The 18,643-nt window shown below is 44.4% G+C and overlaps 1 protein-coding gene across 1 annotated transcript in view; it reads right to left on the reverse strand.

Moving 5' to 3' along the window:
• Positions 1 to 18,348, reverse strand: part of LOC122800291 (serine/threonine-protein kinase Nek2-like) — a 136,655-nt gene extending 118,307 nt beyond the window's left edge. Inside the window, exon 1 of the mRNA XM_044069971.1 lies at positions 18,314 to 18,348. The gene's annotated coding sequence lies outside the window, so the exon portion shown is untranslated. The remainder of the gene's footprint in view (positions 1 to 18,313) is intronic.
• Positions 18,349 to 18,643: the final 295 nt, after the last annotated feature.

Below are 18,643 nucleotides of genomic sequence, written 5' to 3' on the forward strand. Positions count from 1 at the left end.
ATTTTAAATAGATAATTTGCCAAGCAAGATCATTTGGGATTTACTAGCAGTACAGATTGTCATTTGGAACTACAGAAGTAGTGTTCCCAAAAAGTCAGTGTATAGCCAGAGTTTAATCCTTTAATTTTTTTGGCTTTATATTAGAACATTACCTCACAGGATGCACAGTAGCAAGTACCACCTAAACCCTGCCCCACCATCCAATTGGTGGATTTAGAAATATTAAATTAGTCATACCAATGATAGCATGAATTTGTCTGTTCATAGATGTTCATAGTGTTTCACTGTTGCAGTAATCACATTTGGGCTGTCTGCCTGCAGGTAGCACTCAAGTCGGCCCGAATACCAGAGTCTTGGGATTTCTGCATTGGATGCTGTTGCTTCTTCCATGATGTCAGGTGTATAAAACATACCACTGATGCTATTACATCAATTTTTCTTACTGCATGGGAGCCTGAAGCAGTTCACAAGTGCCGGTCAGCCACTAAAATTCATTTTTAGTTTCAAACCAGAAGTTTTCTAAAGCTGAGTACCCTTTTGGGGATCCTTTTTTCTTGCATTAACTTTTTCTGACATCAGTTAGAGCATGTGGAAAACTAATACCTCAGATTTTCATTCCTGAGTCATCTGTCTAGGCCCGGACCATGACGTTCCTCGCTGTCTGTTTTGTGCCTTGTTTAATGCCCAAACTGTTCATTGTCAGGTTTGTCGCTAAATTCTTTCGCGCTCATTCTCCGTATTCCAAAATGGCTTCAATAAGCCATCAGACTACTGATCTCCCCCAAAAAAGTAAGGATAAAGACTGCATAGGTCCAAAACTGCTGACTACACTTCCATTAAACTAGTTTCCAATCTGCCGGTACTCAGTGAGGTGTGTCTGCAGCCCCCGATACCCACTTCTACAGATTCACAGGCCTCTGCTGAGACCCATTCTGAGTCCGGTATGCCACGAGATGCTTCAGATATGGAACCTGCGGATGTCTCTACCTTGGATGGGTCTGGAGCTGTTGTGCAGGCACTGGCTTCTGAGGGTGTATTCAGACCTTCTTCCAATGTGCGTATTAAACCACAGACTACTAAAGCACATGCTCAAGCTCCCATGCCACAGAAAAGTACAGTTTTGTACCTACCATAAATGTAGATGTTCGAAGATCTACATTGCTGCAGTCCTTACACTTGGGTAGTCCGCTGTCCTCGGTCGGCCCGAATATCAAAGTACAAGGCTGACGTCGGTCAAGGCGCTTTAGACTGACATCAGGACGTCAGGGTACAAATGCGCATGACAGACGTCATATCCTCAGTCTTTTCTTGCCCCAGATGTCAGAAGACCCTAAAAGGAAAGGTCAAACCCAAAAGACAACAAAAAACAACTAACCACCCTTGCACTAAACATATGTACACAATATATACAAAATCCCCAACATTTGCAACCCAAACCACACAACTGCCTCTAAATATAGAGGGGATGGAGGGAGGGTAAATTGGACTGCAGCAATGTAGATCTTCGAACATCTACATTTATGGTAGGTACAAAACTGTACTATGTTCTTCATCTCACATTGCTGCAGTCCTTACACTTGGGTAGAATCCCAAAGCAGAGGTAAGGGAGGATGGTAAAGCTATAAAGCAGGAGGAGCTGCCAAAATGCCCTGTAGAATTGCAGTGGCAAAACCAGCCCTAGATTTAGAGTAAAGTGGAAGGTGGTAATGCTTAGAGAAAGTATGCACTGAACTCCAAGTAGCTGCCTCCAAAATATCTTTAGTTGCCACCCCCCTTAAAAATGCTGTAGACGTGGCAGTAGCCCTAGTGGAATGAGGCCAAATCCCAGCTGGAATCTCCTTACCATGATGGGAATAACAGAAAGCAATACAAAAACCAATCCATTTAGAAATAGTTTGTTTTGACACAGGCTTGCCCTGAGAACCCAAAGCAAAGGAAACAAATAACTGCTGAGACTGCCTGAACCCTTTAGTTCTGCTCAAATAACGCAACTGCCTGTGTATATCCAAAGTGTGCAAAATCTTTTCCCCTTTATTTTGGGGGTTTGCATAAAATGTAGGCAAATGAATAGTTTGGTTTAAAGCCACACTAGAAACCACTTTAGGCATAAAGGAAGGGTTAGTACGCAAAGATACTCTATCCTTATGGAAAATTAAGAAAGGCTCAACTGCCATAAGGGCCTGTAATTCAGAAACCCTTCTCGCAGAGGTAATGGCCAACAAAAATGCAGTCTTCCATGATATATATTTCAATTCGGCAGTAGCTGCAGGCTCAAAAGGTTGTAGAGTGAGTTTCTCCAACACAAAATTGAGATCCCAAGCAGGAGTAGGAGCTCTACGTGGGGGTCTTATATTCTTTGCCCCTCTAAGAAATTGCTTAAACAAAGGATGAGAAAATAATGGTGGATCAGTCATAATGTGCAGAAACTGCTGCAGCATGAACCTTAATAGAAGAGAAGGACAAACCTTTGTCCAGTAACTCAGCAAGATATTTAAGGGCCACACTTAAATTAGGTTCAGAAATATCAAATTGCTTTGCTGCACTCCAAAAGAAAAATCTCTTCCATTTATCTGCGTACACTTTCCTTGTACTAGGCCTTCTGGCCTCCAAAATAACATTCAAAACTTGCTGTGGAAGCTGGCACCCTCCAGGGTTTAAAACAGAATATGCCAGGCTATTAGGTGAAGAGTGTGGAGTTTGACATTGAGTAAATGACTGTCCTCCTGAGACAGTAGGTGTGGAATCGAAGGCAAAGGCCATGGAGGTTCCCGTACCAGGCTTCTCAGTAATGGGTACCAGTGCTGTCGAGGCCAATCCGGAGCTATTAGAATCATCTTTGGCTTGTCCCGTCTGACCTTTAGGAGTACCTTTGGGAGGAGAGGTAGAGGTGGAAAGGCATACACATGAAGCTTGCTCCAACTGAATGAAAGAGCATCCACTTTCCAAGCTGTGGGATGAAACCTTTTTGTGCAAAACTTTGGCAGCTGGTGGTTTAGTGGAGAAGCGAACAGATCTATGTCTGGAGTTCCCCATAACACTGTCAATTTCTGAAATACATGAGGATCCAATTTCCACTCGTGGGGATCCATAATTCATCTGCTTAACACATCTGCTAAGGAGTTCTGTGCTCCCGGCAGAAACCTTGCTTGAAGATTCAGCTGTAAACTGAGAGCAGTCTCCCACAAAATCATTGCTTGTCTGCATAGAGGATAAGAATGTGTTCCCCCTTGCTTGTTGATGTACCACATGACAGTTGTGTTGTCTGTTAGAACCAACACCTGCCCTGGAAGGAGTAAATCTTTGAAGGCTATCAATGCAAATTGGACTGCTAACATCTCCTTCAAGTTGATATGTAGATGTTGAAGTCTGGCAGGCCACGTGTCTTGTACCCATTTTCCATTTAGATGAGCTCCCCAAGCTTTGTCTGAGGCATCTGTCATTAGAATCTGACTCGCCTCTGGCCGGGTCACAGAGAGTCCCTTGTTTAGGTGACATTCCTGAGCCCACCACAAAAATTCCTTTTGAATGCAAGGTATTATCTGAATGACAGTGTCCATATCTTGGCAGTGCTGTGTCCATATAGTTTTGAGATACCATTGCAGCTTCCTCATATGCAGTCTGGCATTGGGAAGCACTAGAATACAAGATGCCATGAACCCCAAGGCTTGAAGGACTGTCCTTGCAGTCAGCCTGGACTGATGAGACAATTGACGGAAGTACAGAGAAAGATTCTTTTGTTTGTCCGGGGTCAAAAAGGCCATCTGGGATGCTGTATTCAGTCTCACACCCAGAAAGCACATGTCCTGAGAGGGTACTAGACTGGACTTTATTTCGTTCACAGAATACCCCAGGCATCTTAGCACTGCTACCACATACTGTAGATGAAGTTCGTCCCTTCCTTGGGCCAGAATCAGGCAATCGTCCAAATAAGGATAGATCTGTATTCCTCTTAGCCTGAAGAAAGCTATCACTGGAGCCAGAACTTTTGTGAACACTCTGGGCGCAGTAGATAAGCCAAAGGGCAATGCAGAGAACTGATAATGAGAAGTCCCAGCCCGAAAACGCAGATACTTCCTGCAGCTCAGCCTGATAGGAACATGAAGGTAAGCTTCCTTGAGATCCAGAGTCACCATCCAGTGGTCTTTGCCCAGCAGAGGTAAAAGCTGTTGTAATGTCAACATTTTGAACTTGGGAATGTCCAAATAAGTGTTGAGGATAGATAAATCCAAAATTGGTCTCCACGTGTTCCCCTTTTTTGGTACTAGGAACAGGCGAGAATAAAATCCTAGGCCCACTTCTGGCAGAGGGACCGGTTGAATGGCTCCTAATTGAAGCAACAGAGAAATTTGTTTGTGAGCTTCTAGTCTTTGCTGAGGAGGAACGTCCGGCATGCCTTTGAAAGGAGGCAAGGTATGGAAATAAAACCTGTAACCTTGGTGTATGATATCCAATACCCATCTGTCTTGGGTAACCAGACTCCAATTTTCCTTGAAGAGTGCCAACCTTCCTCCCAAAGGTGCTGCCAGGCAAGAAGGATCTGGCAGCTGAAAAGGTAGGTCATTGGGCCTGTTTACGAAAGGACTGGCCCCTGCCCTCACCTGAAGATTGTGCAGGTGAACTCCCTGTTCTAGGCCTGAAGGAGCTCTGCCTCTACCACATCTAGATCTACCCCTAGACTGATCATAAGAAGGTTACGTCCACCCCTTAGCAGGCCAATTCCTACTAAATTTCGGAGGCTGAACTTGCAAAAAATCTTTAACAGCCTGCATAGATTTAGCTTTGTCTTCCATTTTCTTCAAGACTGACTCCACAGGTGCACCAAACACCACATCAGACTGTAAAGGAGCATCCAAAATCCTTGTCTTAACATGTTCAGATAAATTCTGATCCCTCAGCCAGGCGTGCCTGTGTAGAACTGACCCAGTGGCAGCCACCCTAGACGAGGCCTGTACAGCATCAAAACCACATTGTAACGAATGCTTGCCCACCTGTTCAGAGACATGTACCAAATCTTGTAATTCTTTACACTCAATACCTTCCGCCAGAGCATCTACCTTAGACTTCAACAGAGAAAGAAGATAATTTTGATATTTCAACATGTGAAACTGGCAATTCAAAGCCCTCATAGCTAAGGTGGAAGAAGTATAGACTTTCTTTCCCCATCTATCCAAAGCTCTGGCTTCTTTATCCGGAGGAACCGGATTTTTTACCACAGAGGCCTTAACACCCTTAGGTCCCTGACTAACAGTTTCTGGGTCCGCCCTAGGACTCTTGTAAAGAAATTTATGAGCCTCAGGCACCCTGTAATACCTGTCTGGTTTAACAGGAGCAGGAGGCAAAGAATCAGGATTAAGTGAAGCCTCTGCAAACACATCTTCCACAACATCCAGAACAGGTGGAATAGCTAAAGGCCTATGCTGGGGCAAAAGCAAAAAATCCCTAAGCCTTTTCCTGGAATCAGAGAAGTCCTGACCTTCCCATTTAAAATGCTCCCTCATGGAATGAAGAGTCTCTGAAAAAGAAAAATCCTCTGGGGGAGAAGGAGTAGAATCATCCACATCAGAATCAGAATAAGGAGAATACTCCTGCAAGTCTTCAGCCGAAGACTCAGACACATCCGAAGCCTGCTCAAAACTCCCCAACTCTGGTTCAACCCTAGGCCTCTTATCAGGAGGGCGCAAAGAACCTCTAATCAATGTAATTAAATCTTCTGCCATTTTAAGCATTTGCTTCTTGGGCACAGATCCTGAAGAGCTAGGAGAGACCCCAACCAAAGCTAAACCTGGCCTGCCTCTGGGAGAAGCCTTGGAAACAGAAGGAGGGGGCCTAACCACCCTAGGAAGAGAGGGGAGTATAGTAACCTGAGAAGCCCCTTCAGCTTGACCTGCCTCCTGAGAGGCCACATCCTGCAAAATCAAAGTTTCCCCCTGAGATACCAGAGAAGTCTCCGGTGGAACCACCGGTTCCACTGACACCTCTAAAGAACCGGCGTCCGGTTCGGACGACTCTTCTAGCCTGGGTTTAGCTGCTTTGTCTTTGCGCTTCTTCGAAGAAGCAGGCGTCTGAGCATCCGACGGCATGTTATATAATTGCACCACTTCCCGAAGACCAACCTGGCACAATCTAACCTTCGCTTAATAGTGCGTTTATTGAACCTAGCACAAAAGCGACACCCAACAACGTCGTGCTCAGGCCCCAAACAAGGAATACACAAAGTATGATAATCTCTATGCGGTATCTGTTTCCCACAAGAAATACAGTTATTCACTTTCTGACATCCGGTAAACCACTGAGGCAAGAAAAAACTAAAATATTCCCCAACGGGGTACTTAGCCAACTCTGACTCAGTCTGAAACTCAGAATTCGAAAAATTTCAGAACGCCAACCGGCACTTGCAACGCTGCTTCTGCATCGGACCATGCGGCAAAAAAGACTGAGGATATGACGTCGGTCATGCGCATTTGTACCCAGACGTCCTGATGTCAGTCTAAAGTGCCTTGACCGACGTCAGCCTTATACTTTGATATTCGGGCCGACCGAGGACAGCGGACTACCCAAGTGTAAGGACTGCAGCAATGCGAGATGAAGAACATCAAATGCTTAGAATGGCTGAATACCTTGTAACTTTAATTAGGGGAAGCTAGCCTTCCCCCTCTAAAAGACCATTTATTTTCCTTCTGATTCTACAGACAAGAGTCAGATGACTCTGATCCTGCTGATTACCAGGACAAATCCTTATCTACTTATGAGGATTCAGATGCAGGGGATTCCATTCCCACTGTCTCTCCTCTAGAGGACTTTTCTTTTGGTGAAACCTTGCATACCTTGAGAGCATTTATGTTGGGAATGCCAGGACTACCCTCAGTCCAAAAAGACTCAATTTTTACTTTCCTCTGCACAGGTCTCTAGCTACACCCTGTCCTGGGTATTGTAGATGTCTTCATGGAATCCTGTCTTACTCCTGATTCTTTACCACCAGCTCCTAAAAAGTCTGCAGGGCACTACAGAGTACCCGGCTCTCAAATTTCTCTAAGAATCCCACTGCGGATCCAGAGACCATTTCCCAGGGACCTAAAGGCATTAAGGCTACTACAGCCAACAACCCTACCCCGTTGGACATGGATTGTAGAGCTTTAGACAGATGGGGTAAGAAGGTATATACCTTTGCAACTCTTGCCATCAGGGCTTTGAATTGCCAATTTCACATGTTGAAGTACCAGCAGCATATTATGGAACTAATTAAAATAAATGTTGCTTCCAGATTGGACTGAAAATAAAGATTTAAGAGTTACTGCATTCTGCAAACCAGGTTAGTAAACATGCTTTGCAGTGTGATTTTGATACCTTAGAATCATATTGCAGGGCTGCTGTCAATGGGTCTGTACTGAGAAGGCATGCTTGACTTGAAGGACCAAATCTTGCCAAACCATGTCAAAGCAAATTTACTAGATACTCCATTAAACCAGGAACGTTTGGCAGAAGTTCTTAAAAAATGGAGGAAAAAGCTAAATCTATGCGTACTGTTAGATTTCTTACAGGTGCAGCCACCTAGATTCAGTAGGCATTGGCCTTCTAAAAACTGGTCCTTTCCAGTCCCTCCCAGGGGCAACAGACCACCAAGACTACAGTCTTAGGGTATGCAGAGATCTAAACAATGGAGTGCTCCCACCTCAAAAACAGGGGGTCGTAAGCCTCCCCCTTATGGGAAAAGTTCACAATGACTTGTCCATCATCCTTCCCAGCCATGCCCAAGTACTTGCACCCCAGGAGGAAAACTTGCCCTGCATGCAAAAAAAACTGGATGTCTATTACCAAGGACCAATGGGTCCTAAACATTCTATCCCATGGATACAGATTTCTGCTTCCACTTGCTGCCAACCCCAAGCAGGTTGCCAGACCTTCCTCCAAACCAGAGGGCAGAGACTCACTACCAAGTACCTTCTCTTCCAGTATCTGTGCTATTGAACCTGTTACAGTAGAGCAAAGGGGACAAGGGTTTCTACTCCAGACTGTTTCTGGTGCCCAGAAGAGAGCTCTTTGCACCCTATCCCGGATCTCAGTTCTCAACACCTTCCTGGTGCTCCAAAAATTCAAAATGTTTACACTGCAACAGCTTCTTCCTATGCTGGTCACCCTAGACTTGAAAAGCTCATCTGCACATCCCCATAAGGGAATCTTGCAGGAAATATTGAAGTTTCAGGGCAGGCTCTATGCACCATCAGTTCTCTGCACTTCCCTTAGGCTCCTCTAGTGCGCCCAGGGTATTCACAAAGTGCCTGGCTCCAGCCATTGCATGCTGCAGGCAGAGAAGTATTCAAAATTTACCTGTACTTGGATGATTGCCTGATTCAGGCAAACAGTCTGGAATTGCTACTTCAGCATCTGGCATTTGTAGAGAGACTCAACTTCTCTGGGGTACACAATGAAAATAATTCACAATTGGTGCCCAGCCAAAAGATTGTATTCCTGGGGGCAAGCTTGAACACAATTTCCCAGATGGCATTCCTCACTACAGAAAAAAGTTTGACAAACTACTGGCCATCAAAACCCAGCTATCTGCAAGAAAAATACTGCAAGCCCTAGGGTTCATGGCCTCATGCATTCTACTAATTCCATATGCAAGACTGCATATGAGAACTTCAATGGTACTCAAGTCTGTCAACATTCGCAGGACCTGGAAACAGATTCCTATCGTTCCTTGTCTAAGGGCAGAGTTCCTTTGGGCAGAGGCACAAACCCTGACAACAGATGCATCAGACTGTGCATAGGGGGGCTCACATGGCAGTCAAATGCATTCAGGGCAAATGGAGCCTAGGACAAATTCCCCTGCATATCAATAAAGAAATGTTAGCTGTACAGAATGCTCAGCCTTCAAATACCTTATCCTTCCAGGACAACACCACAGTTGTGGTACATGAACAAGCAGGGCGAACTCCATTCCTACCCACTCAGGTTAGCCATGGCCCTGTGGGACAGCCTTGAGCAACCAAATGCACCTGCAAGCTCCAGTTTCTGCCAGGCAAATAAAATTCACTGGCAGATGACTTTAGCAGAAATCTATTGGACCCACACGAGTGGAAACTGAAACGCAACTCCATTCTAATCCACAGGTGGGGGACACCAGAGGTAGACCTCTTTGCCGTCCCCCAAAACCATCAATTGCACAATTTGCACCAGAAATCCTCACAGCAAGGCATGGAAAGTGGATGCTCTATCCTTTTTACATGGGGGGGGGGACTATGCCCCCCCTGCCCCTCCATGTACTATAGATCAAACAGGACAGACCAAGGACCATCCTTATTGCCCCAGACTGGCCTCGGGTACCCACTCCTATAGTCTGACAGCAGTGCCACCCTGGCATCTACATTAGACCCCCCTTCCTTCCTGTTGTCCCAGCAGAAGACAAATCTTGCATCTGCAAACCCTGAACCTTGCAGCCTGGCTTATCCACTGAATACACCACAAGCAGCCCTCAGCAAACAGGTGCTGGACATCATCCTGGAGGCCAGAAGGCCTAGTACTATGAGATCCTATTCAGAAAAGTGGAAAAGATATTGTTGGAGCTAGTTTCAAGGAAATGAGACTGCCGTGCCCACCTTATCTCAAATCCTGTTCCACAGAGGCCTATTCTCATTCAGATTCATGCCTCTGCCATCTCTGCTCATTACATAGTGAACCACACCTTCTGTCACCCTCAAACAGTTCCTGAGGAGCTAACAATTTAAGGCCCCCAGAGGAGAGCACCCACCCTGCCCTGGGACCTTCTCTTAGCATTAAAGAAGCTCATGCTACTCCCCCCTGTTTGAGCCTGCTGCTGCAGCAGAGTTCTCTTGGAAAACAACCTTAACTTCTAGCCATCACACTTCAGCACGAAGAGCGAGTTAGGCACTAATGTGGAACCCTTCATTATTCCATGCAGACAGGTCAGTCCTGAGGGAAACCCAATCATTTAAGCCCAAGGTGGTATCCAGTGTTGCTTTAAACCAATCCATCCATTTACCAACCTTTTTCCCCTAATCCTCCGAATAAAGGGGAAAGGATACTGCAGTCTGATGTGGACAGACTGCTCAGGTGGTACCTTGACGGGACTAAACCTTTCAGAAAATTTGACCAGCTGCTGGTCAGCTTTGCTATAGGGGCGGAGGACAAGGCCATTTCAAAGCAAACCATTTCCAAATGGATAGCACACTGCATCCACTTCTGCTACAAACACCATGGAAAATCTACCCCACAGGGGATCAGAACTCCTTCCACTAGGGCTACCTCTACAGCATTTCTCAGGGGAGTCCCTTACCAGGGACATCTGGAGTTCTATACACACCTTCACCAAGCATTACCACTATCTTTTCTAAATCCAGAGCTGGATTTGCCACAGCAGTCTTACAAGGCCTGCTAGCCAGCCCTAATACTTGACTGCCTCCACCCTTCCTCAGCTTTGGGAATCAACCCAAGTGTGACTGCAACAGTGAAATACTAAGAACATAGTTGTCTACATTTACCATAAATGTAGATGTATTCACTGTTGCAGTCCTGGTTACCCTCCCTCCAGCCCCCTAACTTTTCTATACTTTCTACCTGTCCTTTTTTGGCAATATCTTATGGCAGTGGTATTTACTTTTACTGGTGGTGTTCCACACCATGTAATTGCTTCCTATTTTGAGGGCTCCCAACATCTGGGGCAAGAAAAACTGATGTAATGGCGTCAGCTTCATGTTTTATACCCTTGATGTCCTAACTTCATGGAAGAGGTGACAGCATCAGACACAGAAAATCAAAGGACTCTGGTATTCAGGCTGACTGAGGGCTACCTGCAGGCAGATAACCAAAGTGTGATGACTGCAACAGTGAATACACTCAACATCTACATTTATGTTAAGTGTGCACAACTGTACTTTTTACCCTTTTCCTCCAATGTAGTGCAATCTGAGTTGCTATATAGTTTGCATTTTTGGGGGTGTAGGAGGGGCTTCCCCCTGCAAAAACAAGCAAATTGATACTTGCAGTTGTAGTGTTGTTTCTGTAGCATTCCTTACGCTAACATGTCCAAGGGGTGGTGGGTGGAATTGAAGCAGAACTTGCTTTTGCCTACCCAGGGAGGTACTGCTGTATAGAATGGCATAGTGAGTGAATGTATGCATGATCAACAGCAATAGCCATGCAAATTTCAGTCTGACAGTCGTGCACCTTTTTCATACTATGACACCCCTGTTTCACCTGTCAACCACTGAGGCCATGCCCATGTCTGAGCAGACCAGCCTGCAAGGTACTGGTGTTAATACAAAATACTGATCTGAAGTAGTTGACTTTCATTTTATCTGCAACCTGTGGGTATACGGATCCGTATTGGATCAGAGCCAGCAACTTTTTTTTTCTAGCATCTGCTCCGAGCTCCTCCCCTTACCTGTAATGCCCTACCATCTCCTATCTTCCCTCAGATCTCGTTTGCCATGCCTGTAGTGTGCATAGTGGTCTCCTTTGCTCTGATCTCAGGGATAGCAAGTGGTATTTCTTGTATCGAGTGTGATTATTTTCCCTTCCTCCCCTTTGTCTTGCTTGTTCGGTGTCCAAAAAAAAAAAAAAAAAAAAAAAAAAAAATTGCAGAGTAGTAGTTGGGCCTGCTCTTCCCCTACCTGTGTTTTGTAGGTGGTTTTTCTAGTAGGTAGTTTGTACTTTTGGGTGCAGGACTATGGCTGGTCAGCCAAAGTCTGTTTTCAAAAAAAATGTGCAGAGCGTGGCCATAAGCTCTCCCCGGCTGATGGTCACACTGCAATTTGCTTGAGTGGCACATTTGTCCACTTAATGTGCTATCTGTTCTGGTTTCAGTCAGAGGGCCCTTCGGGATCGGAAGGCTAAGTTAGTAGCTGAAGGCCTTCTCCCTGCTGCCATGCTGGAATCTGCCTCTCTCTAGTGTTCTACCTCCCACCCAGAGAGGGACTCTACCTCCTTCTGGTGATGGGTCTTCTAAAGACAAATCTACAGTCAGTGTGGCTGACAAAAAAAAAGACGCAGAGAGGATAGGGAGAAGAGAAAGGACAGACATCGCAATAGATCCCCAGACAGGGAGCTCTTTTTTTCTTGGTCCCCCTTCTAAGACCTTGAGGCCTGTATCTCCATGGCTCCGGTCTCCTAGTTTCTCACCAGAGCTGTTGGAACATTCAGACCAGAGGCCTTCTTCCCCATTGCACAGACCAGCCAGATCCGTGTCGGCGGCCTCTTCGAGGTCAACTTGGAGTCTATCGGACATGGACAGGATAATGCGGAGATTCATTGACCCAAATTCAGATGGGAGTCTTGCCAGGCCCCTATCCCTCTGGAGGTGGGACCTTCCATGCCACTTTTTTTTTTCCACCCCATCTCTCCTTCCCCAATCCAAGCTTCCAACCTCTTGGATATGAGGTTTTTCGGAGCTGGTAGCTCTGCGCAGATGGTCTAACCTCTACTCCAGCTGTTACCTTGTTCCTCTGATCTGACTTTTGTATCAGAGTGACTCTCGGTGCTGCAGACAGGGAGTCTGACCCAGGGGAATGGATTCTTCAGCTCAGACCTTTTCGGATCCGGTGAGGGCTTCTCCCTCTGCCTTCGAAGTGGTGGAGAGGGTTCTCTCCCAGGGATTGAGACCCCAGCACATCCCCTCTGATACCACCCAGGCTCCCCTGGATTTGGTGACTACTCCCTTCATCCTGTCTTGGGGGCAGCCTGTGCCAGAGGATCCCCAGGTTAATTTCCTTGAGTAAACCCCTGCAGCTCATGAATACCCTTCTGGGAGTCCCACTGAAGAGGGTTGCCATAAGTGCAAGTGCAAAAGGAGGCAGCTGCTCAGTGTCTCTAGGCAGGAACCTCCTTTTTGACTCTCCCATTCAAGAAATTTTCAGAAAGCTGTAGTAGGAGGCAGAGTGGTGGTTAACTACCTGTGAGTGTCAGTTCCTGCAGGCATCTAACCACATCAGGCCAGAAGAGAGGCTTCCTAGAATAAAAACTGGCAAGACGAGAACAAAAGTGAGGATGATCTGTTTTATAGATTGATGGGGTTATCCATGCAGTTGTGACTTTAATATGCCTCTTCTAGGTGGCTTACTGCAAAGGAAAATTGGGTAAGGATTACCACAATCAAATGGGTCTTTAAGTCTTCCCCAAGCTGAGTAGAATTTAAAATGTCCCCTTTCATTGGTATTTGTCTTATCCCAGCAGATTAGGGTTGGCTTTGTCTTCAACCAATCAGAATGGTTATTCCATCTACAGAGAAACTTGAGCGTTTAGTCTCAAATGTTTAAAAGGAATGTTGGTCAAAATTAATTTCAGTATAGAGTCTAATCACCACAGCTTAGGGTGTTAACTGCAGATGCACCTGGAAGAGTCACTGATGTAACGAGTGAACTCCCACGGACTTCTCTAGGCATCAAATATTGCTTGTCCATTTTTTGCATCAGTTCCAAAACCATGCTATGTACAAGGTTTTAAAATTATTTCTTAAACCTTACACAGTGGCATATTCAACTGCATTTACCTGTCTAGTGCAAGAAACAAGATATTAATTTATGATTTGTATAGATATCACTTTCACACTTTTCTAAACATCTCCACATCCAAGTAACAGAACTCTTTAGCCTCATGAAAGCTCTCAGCTAGATGAATAAAATGCTGCTGACAGTAACTTGAGTGGTTGCTGAGATATGCAAGTTTACAAGATATTACAAATTTAATAGTTGCTGTATTTACTTTAACTTATAAAATTCATATTAAGATCTAGAATCTAGTTTTATAGGGGTAGTATTCTTTAGTTTGTGATGAAGGGTTTACCATTTATACTTTATCTCTGGTTCCAGAGACATTAACATTTGTTTGAAATGAGGACCTAATTTGATTGTCAAATGGCTTAGATGCCATCCATTAGAAGTTGGTGGAAACTTCCTGAGCTCCACTGGAGTGAATTGGTTAATACCATTATAAAGCAGTCAGATTAGTTGTATGTAAGAATGTTTAAAGGGTGTCATAGGTAATTGTAATTGGAAACACTAAATTTGCAGCACTTTTGAACATCTTTAGTTTTGTCAGCATTTTTACGGTTAGTTATAACACCTTTCTAGTTAAGATTTGTAACTTTCTGCTTGGGCATTGGATACAAGGATATGAGGCGGAGGCCATTGGTTGTCAAGCTGGTTCTGTCAAGTGCTTGACCTAAAATCTGTTTTTGTGGTTCTAGAACATGTGCTCCTATGAGCTACTTGGAGTTTATAGTTAAATTTTGAATCAAAAAGTCAAGTTACCAAAGGGTCCCATCCCAATGATTGTAATACTGGAAAATCCTAGCTCTGTTTCTGTTTTCAGTCATTGGAGGTCCATGGATTGCGAAGTTTTCATGACACTTTGCTACCTCATGTTGGCCCTGTTTTTACGTAGTAAATTGCAATTTCGATCCATCTAATCTTTAGATCTGCAGCTGATTAGTTATTGAGAGCAGTTTTACACTAGGACTGCCCCCCACAGCACTTCACTCTAAGCGATTTCCCTGTTTATCCCTCACAGGACTTTTGCTTCTACTGCTAAATTGGAGCTGCTGCTTAATTTTGAGGTTTACTGACTACACAGGACACATTGGTTTCCCAGGGGCAGAAAAACTGGATCAGCTGCTTGTCTTGCAAAATTTGTGCTTACTAGGAAAACTTTTTTTTTTTTTTTTGCTCCATATCACCAAGGCATGGAGACCTTATTCCACATTCATTTATATTCCTAGCGGCACAGCTTTTTATGCTGCTGACTAAACCTGGCCGTATTGAAAGTATAATTAAGATCAATATGCAAGATGCCATGATTTAAAACTGCATAAACCCTGACTTTGGACCATCGTCCTTTTACTACCTGACCCTTTTCACCAAACACACCCCTTTTATTACTGGTTAATTACTTTGGTTCTTCCCAGTTCATACTAAAATACACCAATATGCTAACTAAGCTTTCTATTTCCCCCTGAGCAGATTCTGACCTTAATCTCTGGTTAGCCCGTGGGCTTTGAAGTGTAACCCCCAGATGTGCAGTAGCAAGCCTTGCTCAAACCCTGCCCAACGCCTGGGATCATGGTGACATCACTGAACACTAATGTTTTCAGTTTTTGGCTCACATGAATATTCATTGTGTTGATCCTGTGATCCTTCATAGGCTCATAAGAAGTTACTAGCCTATTGGCCCAGAGGCTCTTACAAGCCTAGCTGAGAATTTTGACAATGTTCCAACAAGTCTGCACCCCATGCCACTGTCCAGTAGGGACAGAAGTGGAATCCTGGAGGTGTATTTTCTGTTTTCCATCCAGTTATCCAGGTTGTGCATTAAAAAGGTCTAATGAGGTACTCCAATATACGTGGAGAGGTAGTTTATTCCACAAAAGGGGCAATCTGTCCCGCCAGCATGTCCTGTTGATGTCTCAGACCAGGTTGAGGTCTCTCGTGTGGGTTATTTGAGTGGAGCTTGACTTGCAGATATGTAGCAGTCCCATTGGGTGGGGTCGATTGCTGTGTATGCCAGTCGGAGGTCACCTCTGAAGTCTGTAGAAGACTGAGTGGAGGGACATATCTGTGTAGGGTAGATGTTTTGAGGCCTTGGATTCTCTGGGTGAGAGTCTCCAGCTGCTGCATATGCTTTGTGAGGTACATGCCAAAAGGGGCATATTGTAGTCAATCTGTCTTAAGGGAAGAATACAGGGATGTTATGACCACCTTGTCCCTGAATGAGATTCCCTTACTAATGATGTGGGCCATGTTAGAAAGCTTTCCATACAACTGAGGCAATATGGTGGTCAAAAGTCAGTTTGCTATCCACCTGGGTTCCCAAGTCCCTCACGAATGTGTGCCTAGTGCCTTATCAATGATTTGTCAGGATGTCACTCCCCAAAAGGGATAATGCATTTTTTGGTGTTCAGCTTGAGGCCATGTTTCTGGCACCAGTCCATTTGTTTGGATGAGACCCTCCTTGGAGGATGTCCACATCACTAGGGGAATTGACTGCACCCAGCTTGCAGTCATCTGAAACTTGGTCAAACCATACCAAACTAGGTTTGGCCTGCATCTGAGAAATATATCCCAAACAGCCGAGGCCCAAAGACTGATCCCTGGGGTACACTGTTACAGGACTACATGTGGTGGCTTCCCTATTTTGACTAGGTGGGTTCCATCAGTGAACCAGTTTGCTACCCATCAGATAAATGGATTGTTGCCTAGTTGCGAGAATTTGTACCTGAGTGGGGAATACTTTAAGACAAATCTGGCAAAGCTAGACCTAACATCTTGAATTAGATGCGTCATAGGACGTATGCAAATTACCCGTTAAGGATATTGGGCGTTTCACTTAAGTGGCAATTCTGAATGTCCATGACCTTTGTCTGTTTATGGACAGTTTCAGGCCAATAAAGCAAACCCACTAGCTGTGGACATGCAAGCCTTTGCCAGGAGCTTCAAGCCCAAGGGAGACTGATGCAGGCAGTTTCTGGCAAAGCATCATGGCTTGTTAGTCATGTCATCCCAGGCTGTCTGGTACTAGATCCCCCTTTGACACCAGAAACTAAGCCAGTTAATCCATTTTCTGTTTGTACTGAGGCCTCATTCTGTGTGACCCTAGAATGCTGCTTAAGGCTAGGGACATGCCTGCCTGGGACATGCACTCAACCAGCTTAGTCATGTTTTTTTAGTCCAGGGAGGTGCATCTCTAGTCCTTCACTTCAACATGGACTATGACAGAGTTAACAGTACCTGTTGAGAGACTTGAGTGTGTTGGTGGTATGGCAAATTCTGGCACCTGACTGACTTTTCTCCTTGTCCAGCTTTTTTCTCCTTGTCCAGCTTGTGTCTCCCAGTGGAGTCTTATGACTAATGTGTTGGGTTTATGCTTGGGCCTTGGTCCACACCTGTCTCCCAGTGTGTGTGGTGAGCAGTGGAGTTTGTGTGCATTTATGCTTTGGCAGTCTTTTGTTTGGATATGCTTTCGTTGAGGTCCTCCACATGTGGGAGTGTAGAAGTGGGTGGTTAAGGTGTGGTGTTGCCAACCTTCTCTGCCAGATATACTGGTTTGTGGGGAAGAGCAATAACACTAGGTGCCTGATGTATTTGCATCTGTGGTCCTAGGTAGTAGTAGAGGGTTGTCAGTGTACATGAGGCAGTTGCTACACTCTATGCCCATATCTACCAGACTGGCAGGAGAAAATGTAGGAAATTCAGTCCATATTTGTCAAACTGAAAGAGCTAATGGGGTAAAGGGGAGGAAGGTCTAGGTGTAGGTAACAAGTGCTACTAAGGAAAAACCTGTAGCTGGAGTACCTCAGAGTTAAAAATGCAGCTGAAGCTGTGTATGCTGCAGACCTGTATCTAGACTATGCTGCTCAGTTTTAAGGTTAAGAACTCCATAAGAAAACGCATAATGAAGTGCAGATTAATCACTTCTAGTCAAAAGAATAGAACTTACAGTATGAAAAAATACAGTTGAACAGCAATGAAATGCAGTAATTGCTTTGAAACAATAGCTCACAAATCACAACAGTAACAGCACAAATAAAGTGGAGATTCAGTAGAATAGTTATCAATGAGGCTACCAACACAGTAAATGGCAAACTAAATACAGTTGAATTCCTAAGCACAAGCGGCAAAATGTAGAAAGAGGTAGCCTTTTTCTAGTAGCAAGTGAGATTATGATTCAAGGTTCAGAAGCTAAAGGGTGGGCCTTTAACAAGTTCTCACTATTAACAGTAGAAAGAGCTGATGTAATGTGACTGGGGGGAGTGTCCAGTATCAACTTTATACTAGAGATGTACAGTAAAACAGAAGTGCAGAAAACGGGTGAAAAGAAGTACTCCCCCCCCCCCCCCCCAATATCGCAGCAGAGCAAATGCCTGTCACTTCAGCTTTGAACAGTTTGAGCAAATAAGTACAGCTGGTTTAAAACACTTGCTATTAAAGGCAGCGAAACAGAAACCAGTCCAATTAATCTAATCAAAAAGCGTTGCAGTAGAAAACGCTACAAGAAAATCCTAACAATAGAACAACTTTTCAATGCAACACAGTTGATTCTCTCCAGCTGTGACGCTTTGTAAAATACAGAAGTATTAAAGGTAATTTTTCAACTGAAGCATTATTGCAAGAAGCTATGTAGAACAAAACTGTAGTTAACCACTGATCCTAACTTGAGTTTGGGCTGCAAATATGGCATTTTGTATATGCCAAATTTTACTACACCTTATCACTCAAGTTAAAAAAAATTACTTTTAACTGTTCATTCTTTGAGTTACTATCATGAGGCTACTAATGTAAACACAATTTCAAGCTTATTCTTTCACCTCATTTAAAATGTGGAGATTCTGTAGTCAATGCAGCCTCTTAATAGCCGAGTAACCTATTAAAACAAGTGGAAATAAACAAGACAGTTACAATTAAGAGACTGTTCACAACAGTGTAAAGTTCTGAATATAACCTCTTCATAAAGATGCAACTGGACTTGATTATTCAGTGAAAAGCTGCAAATGTGTAAAACCCACATTGTGTAAAACCCACATTAAAAGCAAAACATGACTTAAAGGTTTGTTAACTTTTTATTTACTCCTGAAATACACTAATCACTAAGCAATGTATGCATGATGTCACCAGCAGATCTGCATGCCATGTCAATC

This window comes from Protopterus annectens, chromosome 1.part0 (assembly GCF_019279795.1).
Source record: "Protopterus annectens isolate FY-2018-M chromosome 1.part0, PAN1.0, whole genome shotgun sequence".
Classification (NCBI taxonomy): Eukaryota; Metazoa; Chordata; order Ceratodontiformes; family Protopteridae; genus Protopterus; species Protopterus annectens.